This window comes from Propithecus coquereli, unplaced genomic scaffold, assembly GCF_000956105.1.
Source record: "Propithecus coquereli isolate 6110/MARCELLA unplaced genomic scaffold, Pcoq_1.0 Scaffold780, whole genome shotgun sequence".
Classification (NCBI taxonomy): domain Eukaryota; kingdom Metazoa; phylum Chordata; class Mammalia; order Primates; family Indriidae; genus Propithecus; species Propithecus coquereli.
Window position 1 is genome coordinate 163,004 of NW_012153952.1, and position 11,637 is coordinate 174,640.

The 11,637-nt window shown below is 41.2% G+C and overlaps 1 protein-coding gene across 1 annotated transcript in view; it reads right to left on the minus strand.

Moving 5' to 3' along the window:
• Positions 1 to 9,970, minus strand: part of RALGAPB (Ral GTPase activating protein, beta subunit (non-catalytic)) — a 96,129-nt gene extending 86,159 nt beyond the window's left edge. Inside the window, exon 1 of the mRNA XM_012662804.1 lies at positions 9,698 to 9,970. The gene's annotated coding sequence lies outside the window, so the exon portion shown is untranslated. The remainder of the gene's footprint in view (positions 1 to 9,697) is intronic.
• Positions 9,971 to 11,637: the final 1,667 nt, after the last annotated feature.

An 11,637-nucleotide genomic window follows, 5' to 3' on the forward strand; every position in this document is an offset into this window, starting at 1 on the left:
TCATTCTTTCAAAAACACAAAGAAAAACAAATTAAAGCAGATTAATGGCTCTTAAATCCCTTATAAGGCTGAACACAGTGGCTCATGCCTATACTCCTAGCACTTTGGGAGGCCAAGGCAGGATGATTGCTTAAGACCAGGAGTTCAAGACTAGCCTGAGCAACATAGCAAGACCCCTTCACTACAAAAAAATAGAAAAATTAGCCAAATGTCATGGCGTGCGCCTGTAGTCCCAGCTACTCCAGAGGCTGAGGCAGGAGCAGTGCTTGAGCCTAGGAGTTTGAGGTTGTCGTGAGCTATGATGATGCCACTGCACTCCAGGCTGGGCGACAGAGCAAAACCCTGTTTCAAAAAAAAAAAACCTTCTTTTTAAAAGCTTTTTAAAGTTTTTCAATGCCAGAAATTTTCATTCTCTAAACATATTAATGTTTGAATGATTATATGTAAGAAAATGAAATAAATGCTTTCAAGAGGCATGTAAAGTAGAAAGGTAAAGAATACAATAAAAAAGTTGAATTATTAAATTTTATGTAACAAAAAATAGAAAAATGTAATAGAAAAAATGCTACATTTTAACAAACTACAGAGAGACAAAAAACATTAAGACAAAGAAGTGCACTATGATTACAGGCATATTAAGTATAACAATGAAGAGAAAATAAACTTAGAAACAAACATGAAGAAATCAAAGAAACACAAAGTAAAGCGACTAAAGTGTCATTTTGTACCTAGTAAGCCAGCAAAATAAATGATAAAACTCGACTCTTATTAGGAGGTAAGGACACACTCAAGAGCTTAGGGCAATGGTTTTCAACAGAAAAAACCTGCCGCCTAGGGGCACTGTGGAAATATTAAGTGTGCTTTTGGTCAACACCATGATTAGGGCGGGCTGTTGGTATTTACCGGCAAAGTCAGGAAATCTAGACATCCTGCAATGCATGAGACACTCCTACACAATGAACAATTATGCTACGTCGCACATGACTTTTGAACGTCTGCCAGAAAATCATTCTGTTCTCATTTGTCTAAGCCTAAAAATTTTAACTCCATTTTACATATAAATACAAAACATATTGTGCTATTTTAATACATTGACTTTTCTAGTGATGCAATTAATCTTGTAAATTGAGGCAAGACTGAACTTTATTATGTTTAGAACCTTACCATACCAAGAATTGTTCACCACTCGAGAAAAATCACATCATCAATGGCTATGACACCTATGGTATCCGAGTTGCAAATACCACACATTGCTGCCAGGAACACAATCACAGGGGACTATAGTGAGCTATGATGGGCCTTATTTAGCCCTTATTTCAAAATGTATAAAGGAAAATATGTCAAATTATTATCTTACACCTCAACTTATATACAGACAAAAGCACCTGGCTACTTCATTATGCCCTGTAGTATATCTGTGCCTAAGTATTTTTATTGAAATACTATTAATAATTTTATTAGAAGGATAGTAATCTATGTTTTTCATTTATTAGAGTAGCACTGATTTTTAAAAAATTCTATGGGTTGGTACATTATATATTATCTATTAATTTCAGGATAAAAAAGTAGTCATTACCAAGTATTAAATCCGAAAAGACTGAAAACCCCCAGTGTAGAAACCAAATGTAATAAGCAGTAAAGTGGGTAGCGTGGGCATTTATGGCAAACTAGAGCATACAGGCTCTGTCTAAAGTATCTGTTTAGAACTGTGGGACCTGAAGGCTAAAAAATCAAAAATTAAAAAAAGAAAGTAGCTCTATTTACAGCTACCATTCAGCCCCAGACAACTATCACCTTAACGGAACGCAGACACAGAGTTGCCAGATAATCCAATTTTTTAAGAGACACAGAATATCTGGACATTTCTGTGAAGTCTCCTATTCTTTAAATGCTGGCAACTAAATTCAAGTTTTAAAAAAAGCCACAATGTGGGCTGAAAAAGAACTTATCTATAGTTCAATCTATGCCTTTGATCAAAGATAAAAAGCATACTCTAGTTGTGGTAACTGAATTAGCACAGTCCTAGTGGAAAGAGGAGAGTGAGGCATATACTATGGATGAGCAGGATGAGCGGTTGCTGCCCTAGAAGTCACCCCAACTCACCTATGCTGCAGGGGTTGGGCTTATAACACAACTGTAGAGGTCCTATAACTTCATTTTGTTTCATTTTTGTTGCTGTTACGGGGAAAAAAAGGATACAGGCAGAGTGTACTAACAGGTTTGGTAGGGTGAGTTCCGTTGGACCCAGTTTTGTCAGTGGCCAGTCTACTCAAACATACAAATAAGAACCTCCTCTTGCTGTTGCAGCTCAGGCTGTCCAATGCAACAAAACTCGGAGATCTCAGAAAACATCATCACTCTCAGAAAACAGAACTGCTGCATAGCCCAGGCCCTCCTAGGTAAGGATGTCCACATCTGCATTAACCTCTCACGATAGCACCATGGCAATACTCTGATGTGTCTTGATCACCTGGTCCCCTTGCCGCGGGGCTATTTGTAACTCCATCCTGTCAATAAATCAGCACACTTATTAGGCACCTCAAGCTTATATACCATTTTTCTAACCATTTAACCAAAGGTAGCATGAACGTTTGGCCAGTACACAGCATGAAGACAAGGACAAAGACCTTTATGACAACCCACTATCACTTAATGAATAGTAAATATATTTTCTCTTCCTTATGATTTTCTTAATAACATTTTCTTTTCTCTAGCTTACTTTATTGTACGAATACAGTATATAATATCAGTAAGGCTTCCAGGCAACAGTAAGCTATTAGTATTTAAGTTTGGAGGGAGTCAAAAGTTATGTGTGAATTTTTAACAGCACAGGGGGGCCAGTGCCCCTAACCCCCACGTTGTTCAAGGGTCAACTGTAGTTTTAACTGAGTGGTAGAACTGTTGGTACAATTTGATATAAGTTTTTATTAATAAATCTTCATTTCATAGAATTGGTAAGTGTATATCAGCATCCTGACTATACATGTGAACATTCAGACACTGGCAGGGACCACCCAGTTGACTTATTCAATAAACAGTTATTAAACATCTACTTTGTACAATGCAGTGTTAAGACCATGAAGGAGAAAGATTAAAAGGATTTGGTGGTTCCTGTTTTCAATTAGTTTATAGTTTAAGAGGGGAGATTAAGACTTATGCACAAATAAGTTAAAACACTAAACTCCTAAATGAGATTTTTTTTTTTTTGAGAAACAATCTTGCTCTGTCACCTGGGCTAGAGTGCACTGGCATCATCGCAGCTCAATGTAACCTCCAACTCCTGGCCTCAGCCTCCCAAGTAGCTGGGACTACAGGCATGTGCCGCCAGGCCCAGCTAATTTTTCTATTTTTTCTAGAGACAGGGTCTCGCTCTTCGCTCAGGCTGGTCTTGAACTCCTGGTCTCAAGTGTCTCTCCCACCTCAGCCTCCCAAAGTGCTAGGATTATAGGTATGAGCCACCATACCTGCCCATTAAACATTTTTTAAAAAGCTATTTAGGCAGATACTGGAAAAGTTCAGAGGAAAAAGGCTACTTCTGATTGAAAGATAGGCTGAGCTAGGAAAAAAAACAGGGTAAGATCAGGGAAGATTACAGATACGGGGCATAATTAATTGCACCTTGTAGGGAGGTTATGATTTTGACAGAGGTAAGAAGAATGAGAAGAATAAGAGTTTAAAAAGAGCAGATGGAAAAGAAAATACGTAAGAGGAAGGACACTTGCTTCAGGTAGCAAAAAAAGCACCAGAAACTAGAAATCCAGAGTGACAGGAAAGAAGGCTATGTGTAGAAGGTGTTAAGGTTTCAAAGGTAAGCAGTTAGATCAATTTTGAAGGACTTTGAATGCTAGGATTGGATATTTGTAATTAATTCAGTAAAAACTGGCAGGGCATGGTGGCTCACACCTATAATCCCAACACTTTGAGAGGCTGAGGCAGGAGGATCACTTGAGCCCAAGAGTTTGAGGTTGTAGTGATCTATGATGACGCCATGGCATCCTAGCCCGGGCAACAAAGTGAGACTGTCTCAATCAATCAATCAATCATTCAGTAAAAACTGGAGACAGAGAATGAGAGAAAATTTAATTTTATCAAAGGAATGATACAACAGGAACTAAATTTCCATTAAGGTAATTTGATGGAAGTGTCCAAGATAGGCTGAAGGGACAAATAGAAGAGCAAACTCCAATGTGGCTAATATACTGGTAGGGGTGGGGGTTGGGCACTATAGTGAGATACAAAGACATAAATGAAGTCAGAAGATTAAGGGCTTTGACTGCTCTGTGAAAGATCCTATGAGACTCCTCCCCAGTAGACTGTCTGCTATCAACCTGAGCTGCTAGCAGAGAAGTCTCCAACTTCAATACTCAGAAATAAATATGACAGGAGGAAGGGGTAGAAGATGATAGTGCTCCCCTGCAGATCCCTTAACATTCTTCCCAACTCTAAACGTACCCATTTTCTAGGCATTCCCTCGGGAGGTTTCTATTATCAGGTGACTGTGTGCTGGGTAACAGCTTCTAGCTTATAAGCACCACTACAGAGTAACATGCAAGTTTGGTCTCAATGACAAATTACCAAAATAATCAATACAGCGGTAGACACACTAAGACCACAGGCTGACACTAATTACATCAATTGATTCAACCATTATGTATTACAAGCCTTCCATGCACCAAGCACAGGGAATATAACAGTGAATAAACATCATCCTCATTCCCAAGGAAGTTCAAGTCTAACTACAGAGAAAAATTGTTTATAATTTTGTAAAGTAAATGCAGACATCAGTTATTTCATTAAACAAACATTTATTAAACATCTGTTACATGTCGAGTTTGTCCTAGGATTTGGGAATGCAAATATGAACAGACACAATGGTTGCCAAAGAGAAAGTTTCATAGTGAGGAAAAGAAATCAGTGACACCATACTACAGTAGTATTCAATATGATAACTGATGTGATGAGTTATGAAGGCAGTACAATATGACAGAAAAACTACTTGAGATCTTGCTTGGTAACAATGTACCTTTGTGTAATTGATCATTCTCAAGGAGCTTTTACAAGTTACTTCATTTTATTCCAACAACAAGCCTGGAAGGTTAAGCAAGCCAGTCACCACCAGCCACTAGGTAAGGAAACAAAGCAAAGCTACAGCTTGCTCAGGGAGACATTAAGTATAATAACAGTAGAGCTGGGACAAGAAACTCCACCTCTTGCCTCCATGTGCATTGCTGCTTCCTTTTGTCTTGACTCCATACCTTACCATATGACCTTGAACAAGTCACTTGGCATTTCTTTATCATAGTTTGCTCACCTGTAAAAGAGGGAGAATATCTGCAGTGCCTATCTAAAGTGACTTGGGAGAAGGATCAAATAAAGCAACATAAATCAATACACTTTGAGACATACAAATGGAAGGTATACATTATAAGACATGCCTGTTTCTCTTGGGGGAAAAAAGGATACAGAGTGCTAAAACACTGAGCAGATAAATGAACTGTGCTGGATTTTAAGGCACATAGGTGCACTCAAGTTTATCCATATAACTTTACGACTACTAAAGGCAAAAGGACCACAGTTCATACATCTGTTGTAGTCCCACTGACCTCAAAAGGCAAACATCAATCAAGTTGGCAAAAAAGGAATGTATTTACCTGTGTAACCAGATACTAACCATTAGGAATCCTATCAAACACCTGAATTATGGGAAAGATAGGATATGCCAGCACCTTTCCCCAAAGGCAGAAACTGATGGTTTTTGCTAATCTACGCAAAGAAAATTTGAATATCCTGCCTGCCCCCCATGAGCACCACCATAGTTCTCATCTTCTATGCCTCAGAACTGCTCTGTCCAATACAGTAGCCACATGTAACTATTATCACTTGAAGTTTTTAATTTTAATAGTTTTAATTTAAATTGTTTTAAGCCAGGCATAGTGGCATGTGCCTGTATTCCCAGTTATTTGGGAGGCTGAGGTGGGAGAATCACTTGAGTCCAGGAGTTTGAGGCTGCAGTGAGCTATGATCACACCACTGTAGGTGGTGATAGAGTAAGACTGGGTGATAGAGTAAGACCTTGTCTCCAAAGAAAAAAAAGAAAAGAAAAAAATGTTTTAATTTTTTTAAAATTTAAGCTATTTAAATAAAAAATCCACTTCCTTAGTTACATTAGTCACATTTTAAATGCTTAAGAGTCACATATGGCTAGTGGCTACCACATTGGACAAAGCAGGCATAGATATAGTTCCATGATTGCAGAAAATTCTAATTGACAGAGCTGCTTTAAATACTACACCATTATTTTTGTTACTACTTTGATTAGACTATAGACTCCTTGAGGACAGGGGTTGTGTCTTATTTATCTTCATATCTTCAGTTTATATAGCAAAGTGCATGTCACACATAAAGCACTCACTATACCGATGGTCCCTGACTTACAATTTTCAACTTTACCTTGGTGTGAAAGTAACAAGCATTCTATAGAAACCATACTTCGAGTACCCATATGACCATTCTTTTTTTACTTTTAGTACAATATTTTGTATTGAATATACATGAGATATTCAACACTTTATTATAAAATAGGCTTTGTGTTAGATGATTTCGCCCAACTGTAGGGTAATGTAAGTGTTCTGAGCACGTTTAAGGTAGTCTAGGCTAAGCCATTATGTTTAGTAGGATTGGGTGTATTAAATGCATTTTCAACTTATACTCTTTTCAATTTACGATGGGTTTATCAGTATGTAATCCTATCATTAAGTCGAGGAGCACCTGCACATCTAATTGAATATCTCAAACATAGTAGACCACTCTGTTCACTTCCCCCATCCCATACACACACACACACACAGACACTGACACACACACACAAAACAATAATAAACAAGACATCCTCTCACATGCAGGGGACTGGTGTGAAAGGGGACACTGTGTCCAGAGGAAGGAGGCCTGGAGGTGCTAGAAGCTAACTATATAGGCTTGGGCAAGTTACGTACTTTCTTCACCTACAAAAAGTTAGACTAAAACTCCATGTACCTTACTTCTAAAACTTTAATCATCTTGCACCAAAGAAAATCATGTATTCTGTCCAAAAAACCTTTGCACATGTCAGGAAACATACCTGTTAACACTGATGGGTACCTCATACTAAATGGAATCCATTTCTAGGTCTCAGGCTGTCATGACTGTAGTCATTTTTGGTCATTAAGCATGTGGAATTTTCACCTTTACCTTGAAGGTCAACTAGAGACTTAAACCTCAGGCTTAAAGAGTGAGTTTCTTCCATGTGCTGAGGCCAGAACTGGATACTCTGTCCATATCTGATCAGAGAAACAAGGGCAAGTTTCTTGAGTATCTGAATTTAATATAAATTGTCCCATCAGTTTCTATATCAGTGGTAGCCTAAAAATTGAGCAAACGGTACGAAACTGAACCAAGGAAATATTTCTATAACAATCCTTACAGTGCAAAGTATATCATTATATGAAATGTAAATTTTTTCAATCTGCATACTTTGCCAAATTTAACTACTATAAAAAAACCTTTATTGTCCAAAACCTCTTCATAATGACCTTCACACACATATTCACTTTTATAAACCTTACATTGTTTTAAGACCAGCCAAGAACAAATACAATAGGAATTATTGGGCTATCTTCCTTTAAAACTTATAAATACGTGGGGCAATGGCAGTTCAGGCATTCTGCAATAAATACACATGCTAAGTTTGTCAATTTCTCTGACATCATGATTTTACTCTTCATTAAGTACTTATGTCACTTCTCCTGGTGAACAGGATAAACTATTACCAACAGCAATTCCATCTACTTGTATTTACTAAGTACCAACAAGGCAAAAACATTTAGTGGATGACAACTATACATTTTTTCAGACAATGATGTGGGGAACACATGCAGACGTCTAAAGGTAATAAAAGGGCTTTTGCTACAAAATTGATTGTTAAAATCAGGCATTAAAAATTAACCAACATTGATCGCACATGATTAGACCTATATAACACCTTACCATTAATAAGAACTCAATGTGTCTGTTCAACTGCTGGATGGATAAATTAATGAACCTAACTAGAATATTCCCAAGCAAAAGAAGAACAAAATTCTATAAGCTAAGAACTATCAAATATCTTTTACGAAAATGGAAATAGAGAAGTATCTGTTTGCAGCATGGTCTATCTTTATCATAAAAGGGACTCAAACATTCCACTCAGTAAAAACTTTGTGAGTCCTTATGTCAAAGCACTGGAAGGAATACAGAGATGAAGAAAACACAGTCTCTGCCCTCAAGTTGCTCATAATCTAGTAGAAGGGATAGAATTACAACACAGAATAATAATAATATGGTAAGTTCCATTACAATGGTACCAAAGAGTAGACAGAAAAACCCAAAGTGGGTGGAGGTCAGGAACAGAAGCATCTTCAAGGGAATGTTTGGAATTGGCAGTGAAAGACATGAAGAAAAAGATACGCATATGTGTATGAGAGAGAGCAGAAGTGTGTGTGTGTTTGGGTACAGTGGCCAGAAAGCGTGGATGGAGGATGGCCTGGACAGAGGAACAGCATATGCAAAGAAGACCCCAGGTTAGACACACTACACCCATGAGTACTGTATATTTAGGAAAATTGCAAACCAATAGTTTTGCATGAGATGTACACATTTTAAAAGGCCCAGCTCACGCAGAATTCCTGCACAGAAAGTTACTTCCCACCCCCACGAGACTTTCACAAGGTGCAGTCAGTGGGCCTAATGGAAAGATCTGTGCCAGTGGAATCTGCATTTTTAACAAGCTCCTAAACAATTCTCCTGCACACTTAAGCTGGACAAACACTGAGACGCCTTTTGAGATGCAGAATTATCGCATTACATGCGGTTCCCAAACTTTGCTGCACACTGGAATCACTTGGGCATTTAAACAAAAAATGATGTCTGGCTTTCACCCACCCAACATTCTGATTTAATTAGCCTGGGGTGCTACACGGACTTTGGAAATCGTTGAAAGCTCCCCAGGTGATTCCACCGGCCAGCAAAGTTGGACAGCCGTTGACCTAATTGTTAAGAACTTAGACTGTGGAGTCAGACTGTTCGGGTTTAAATAACCAGCTATGTGACCTTGGGCCAGTAAGTCACTCAGGGCCTCAATCGCCTCATCAGTAAAATGGGGATAATAACCCAACCTCACGGAGTTGTTGTTAAGTTAGACGTGATGAACGTAATGGCCTGGCACAATGCCTTGCGAATAAGCGCTTAATGGGGGTTAGCTGTTTACGCTCATCATTAACTCTTCCTCATCTGAGTGTCACTGTGCAATCGGCAGCATTATCCCCACTGGGCGGCAGCAACTCGCCCAACCTTCCCGCTGGACCAAATTCTTTGCCGGAGTTGTCTCGCTCTGCTCCAGACCCGCCCCCTCCCCCAGGTTGCCAGGAAAGAGCTTCGCCCAGCCGGGCAGCTCCCAAGGATTAGACCGGGTTTGCAGAGACTCGACAGAAGCCGCCGACTCCAGGGCCAAGCTCGCCCCGCCCCCGTGGGTTCCCGCAAAATTCGAGGATGCGCTTCCAAAGGCCTGGCCCCTGGAACACCCAGAGCCGAGAAACAAGCCTCAGCCGTCCCGGAACCGCCCGAAGGGGAGGAGAGAGAAGGAGAGGGGAGGGTCCGGCCGCGACGGGGCCGGACGCCCGGTTACCTGAGGCGACGGGCGGGGCCCGCATCGCTGGGGCGGGCGCCACCGCCGCCGCCGCCGGCCGCTCTCGGCCTTCGGCCTCACGCGACCCGCACCATAGGGCCAGCGCTTTCACCGTCCGGGCCGGCCGTCCTCAGGCGGTCGGTCTGTCCACCCGTCAGCGAGTCTCCCAGGGCGCCGGGGGATGACGAAGGCCAGTCGGGCCGGCCGGCTGGGCTCTGCTCAAGCAACTTCCGACTGCCAGGGGCGGCGGCGTCAAATAACTCCCCAGCCAAGTGGGCCACTGCGCGTGCGCGATGCTGCTGATCAGAGACTTCCCGGAGCCGAACTGGTGGCGTCAAATAATTCCCGAGACACAGAGTCGGAAGCTGCGCGTGCGCAGCTATCCCAGCTCGCCGCGCGGGGCGCATTCCGTCTTTCCTTTCCGGACCAAGTGGATAGGGAGGAGTGAAGTGACGGAGGCACCTACCTCATCGCAGTACGGGGGTGGCACTCCACCTGCGTTCCTATGAATCTTACGACAAGCCAGACTCTACCTGTTTTCAGTGCGGACGTAGTGAGGGACTGCTCTGCAAGACTCTGGCTACCACCCAGGTTCTAGGAATTTTTCACATTCCACCATTACAGCACCCTTACTTTGAAATGATGCCCTCTATCCTTATTACATGCGCACAGCATTAATTATGAGCAATGCTCTATGCCAGGCCTGGTGTGGATTACAAAGATGAATCAGACATCAGATTCAGTGCCTCTCATTAAAAGCTGAGTCTGATAGAGAAGATAAGACATTAATAGCAATAATAATAGCAAGAGTTACTGGTTTGAGCACCTGCAGTGCACCAGACAGACATTTTGTAAACAGTACCACTTTCAATAATTTGGTTTCTACTTCAATGAAGAGAAGAATACCACTGGAGAGGTACAACTCACGTGCCTTGGGAGTGTAAAGGAGGAAACTTGGACTGAGAGAGAAGAGGAGGGAGATACGGTGGAATTCTTCACGGAGGACCTGGCCTTGAGATTGACCTTGGATATTCAGAGAGGGAGGGATCAGGATGTTGAGTAGTACTAAAGGCAGGCTGTCTGAAAAGAGCAGAGAAGATGCTGACTCCTCCTCTCCCTCAATTAGAAGAGACCATGGAGGAAGGAGTGACGAGAGAACTGATGTCCTCATAGAAAGGATAAAACAGAAGAGTGTTTCCTTAAGACCATAAGACCATACCTCACCTTCCAGGAAAGTAGCTACGGGAAGGCGGAGGAAAAAAAATGGGTGAGAATGCCAGGACAAGAACTAGACTATGTCCAGGACACTATGCGGATCAAAGCAATACATTTCAATTAAACACAGTGTGACAAATACCGTAGGAGGCTCACTCAGTATCTATTTCAGCCACCTCTCCCTTGCCTTTCTATACTACAGAGGCTGAAAAGCAAAGTATGCAATTCCCAAATTCCCTTGCAGCTAAGGGTAGCATTGAGACAAAATGCTGGCCAACAAGATGTGGGCAGAAGTCCCAAGGGACACTTTCCCTGCCAGTGTGAAAAGGAAGTCCTTCACTTTTCCCCTGCTTCATGCTTGGAACTGAGATGTAACACCTGGAGGGGCAGCAGCCATCTTGAGGACATCCGTGAGGAGGGACATTCTAAGAAAAGTGGAGTAGAAAAACAATAGGAGCCTGCTTCTTTAGGATATACGCAAGCAGCTACACAAACCCTGCACTCCCTTCCTGTTTTATGGGGCCTATGGAGAATCTTACTTACACAATAGTTTGTTGAGTTTTCTGTTACTTGCAACCAGATATATTCCTAACACACTAAATACTGAATGCCTGTAATACATCAGACAGGTAAGGGTGACAAATTGGAAGAACAATAGGTGATGGGAATTGGAAAAATATTTAATAACAGACACAGAGGACTGGGAAGCTGTCTAAAAGCCCTTG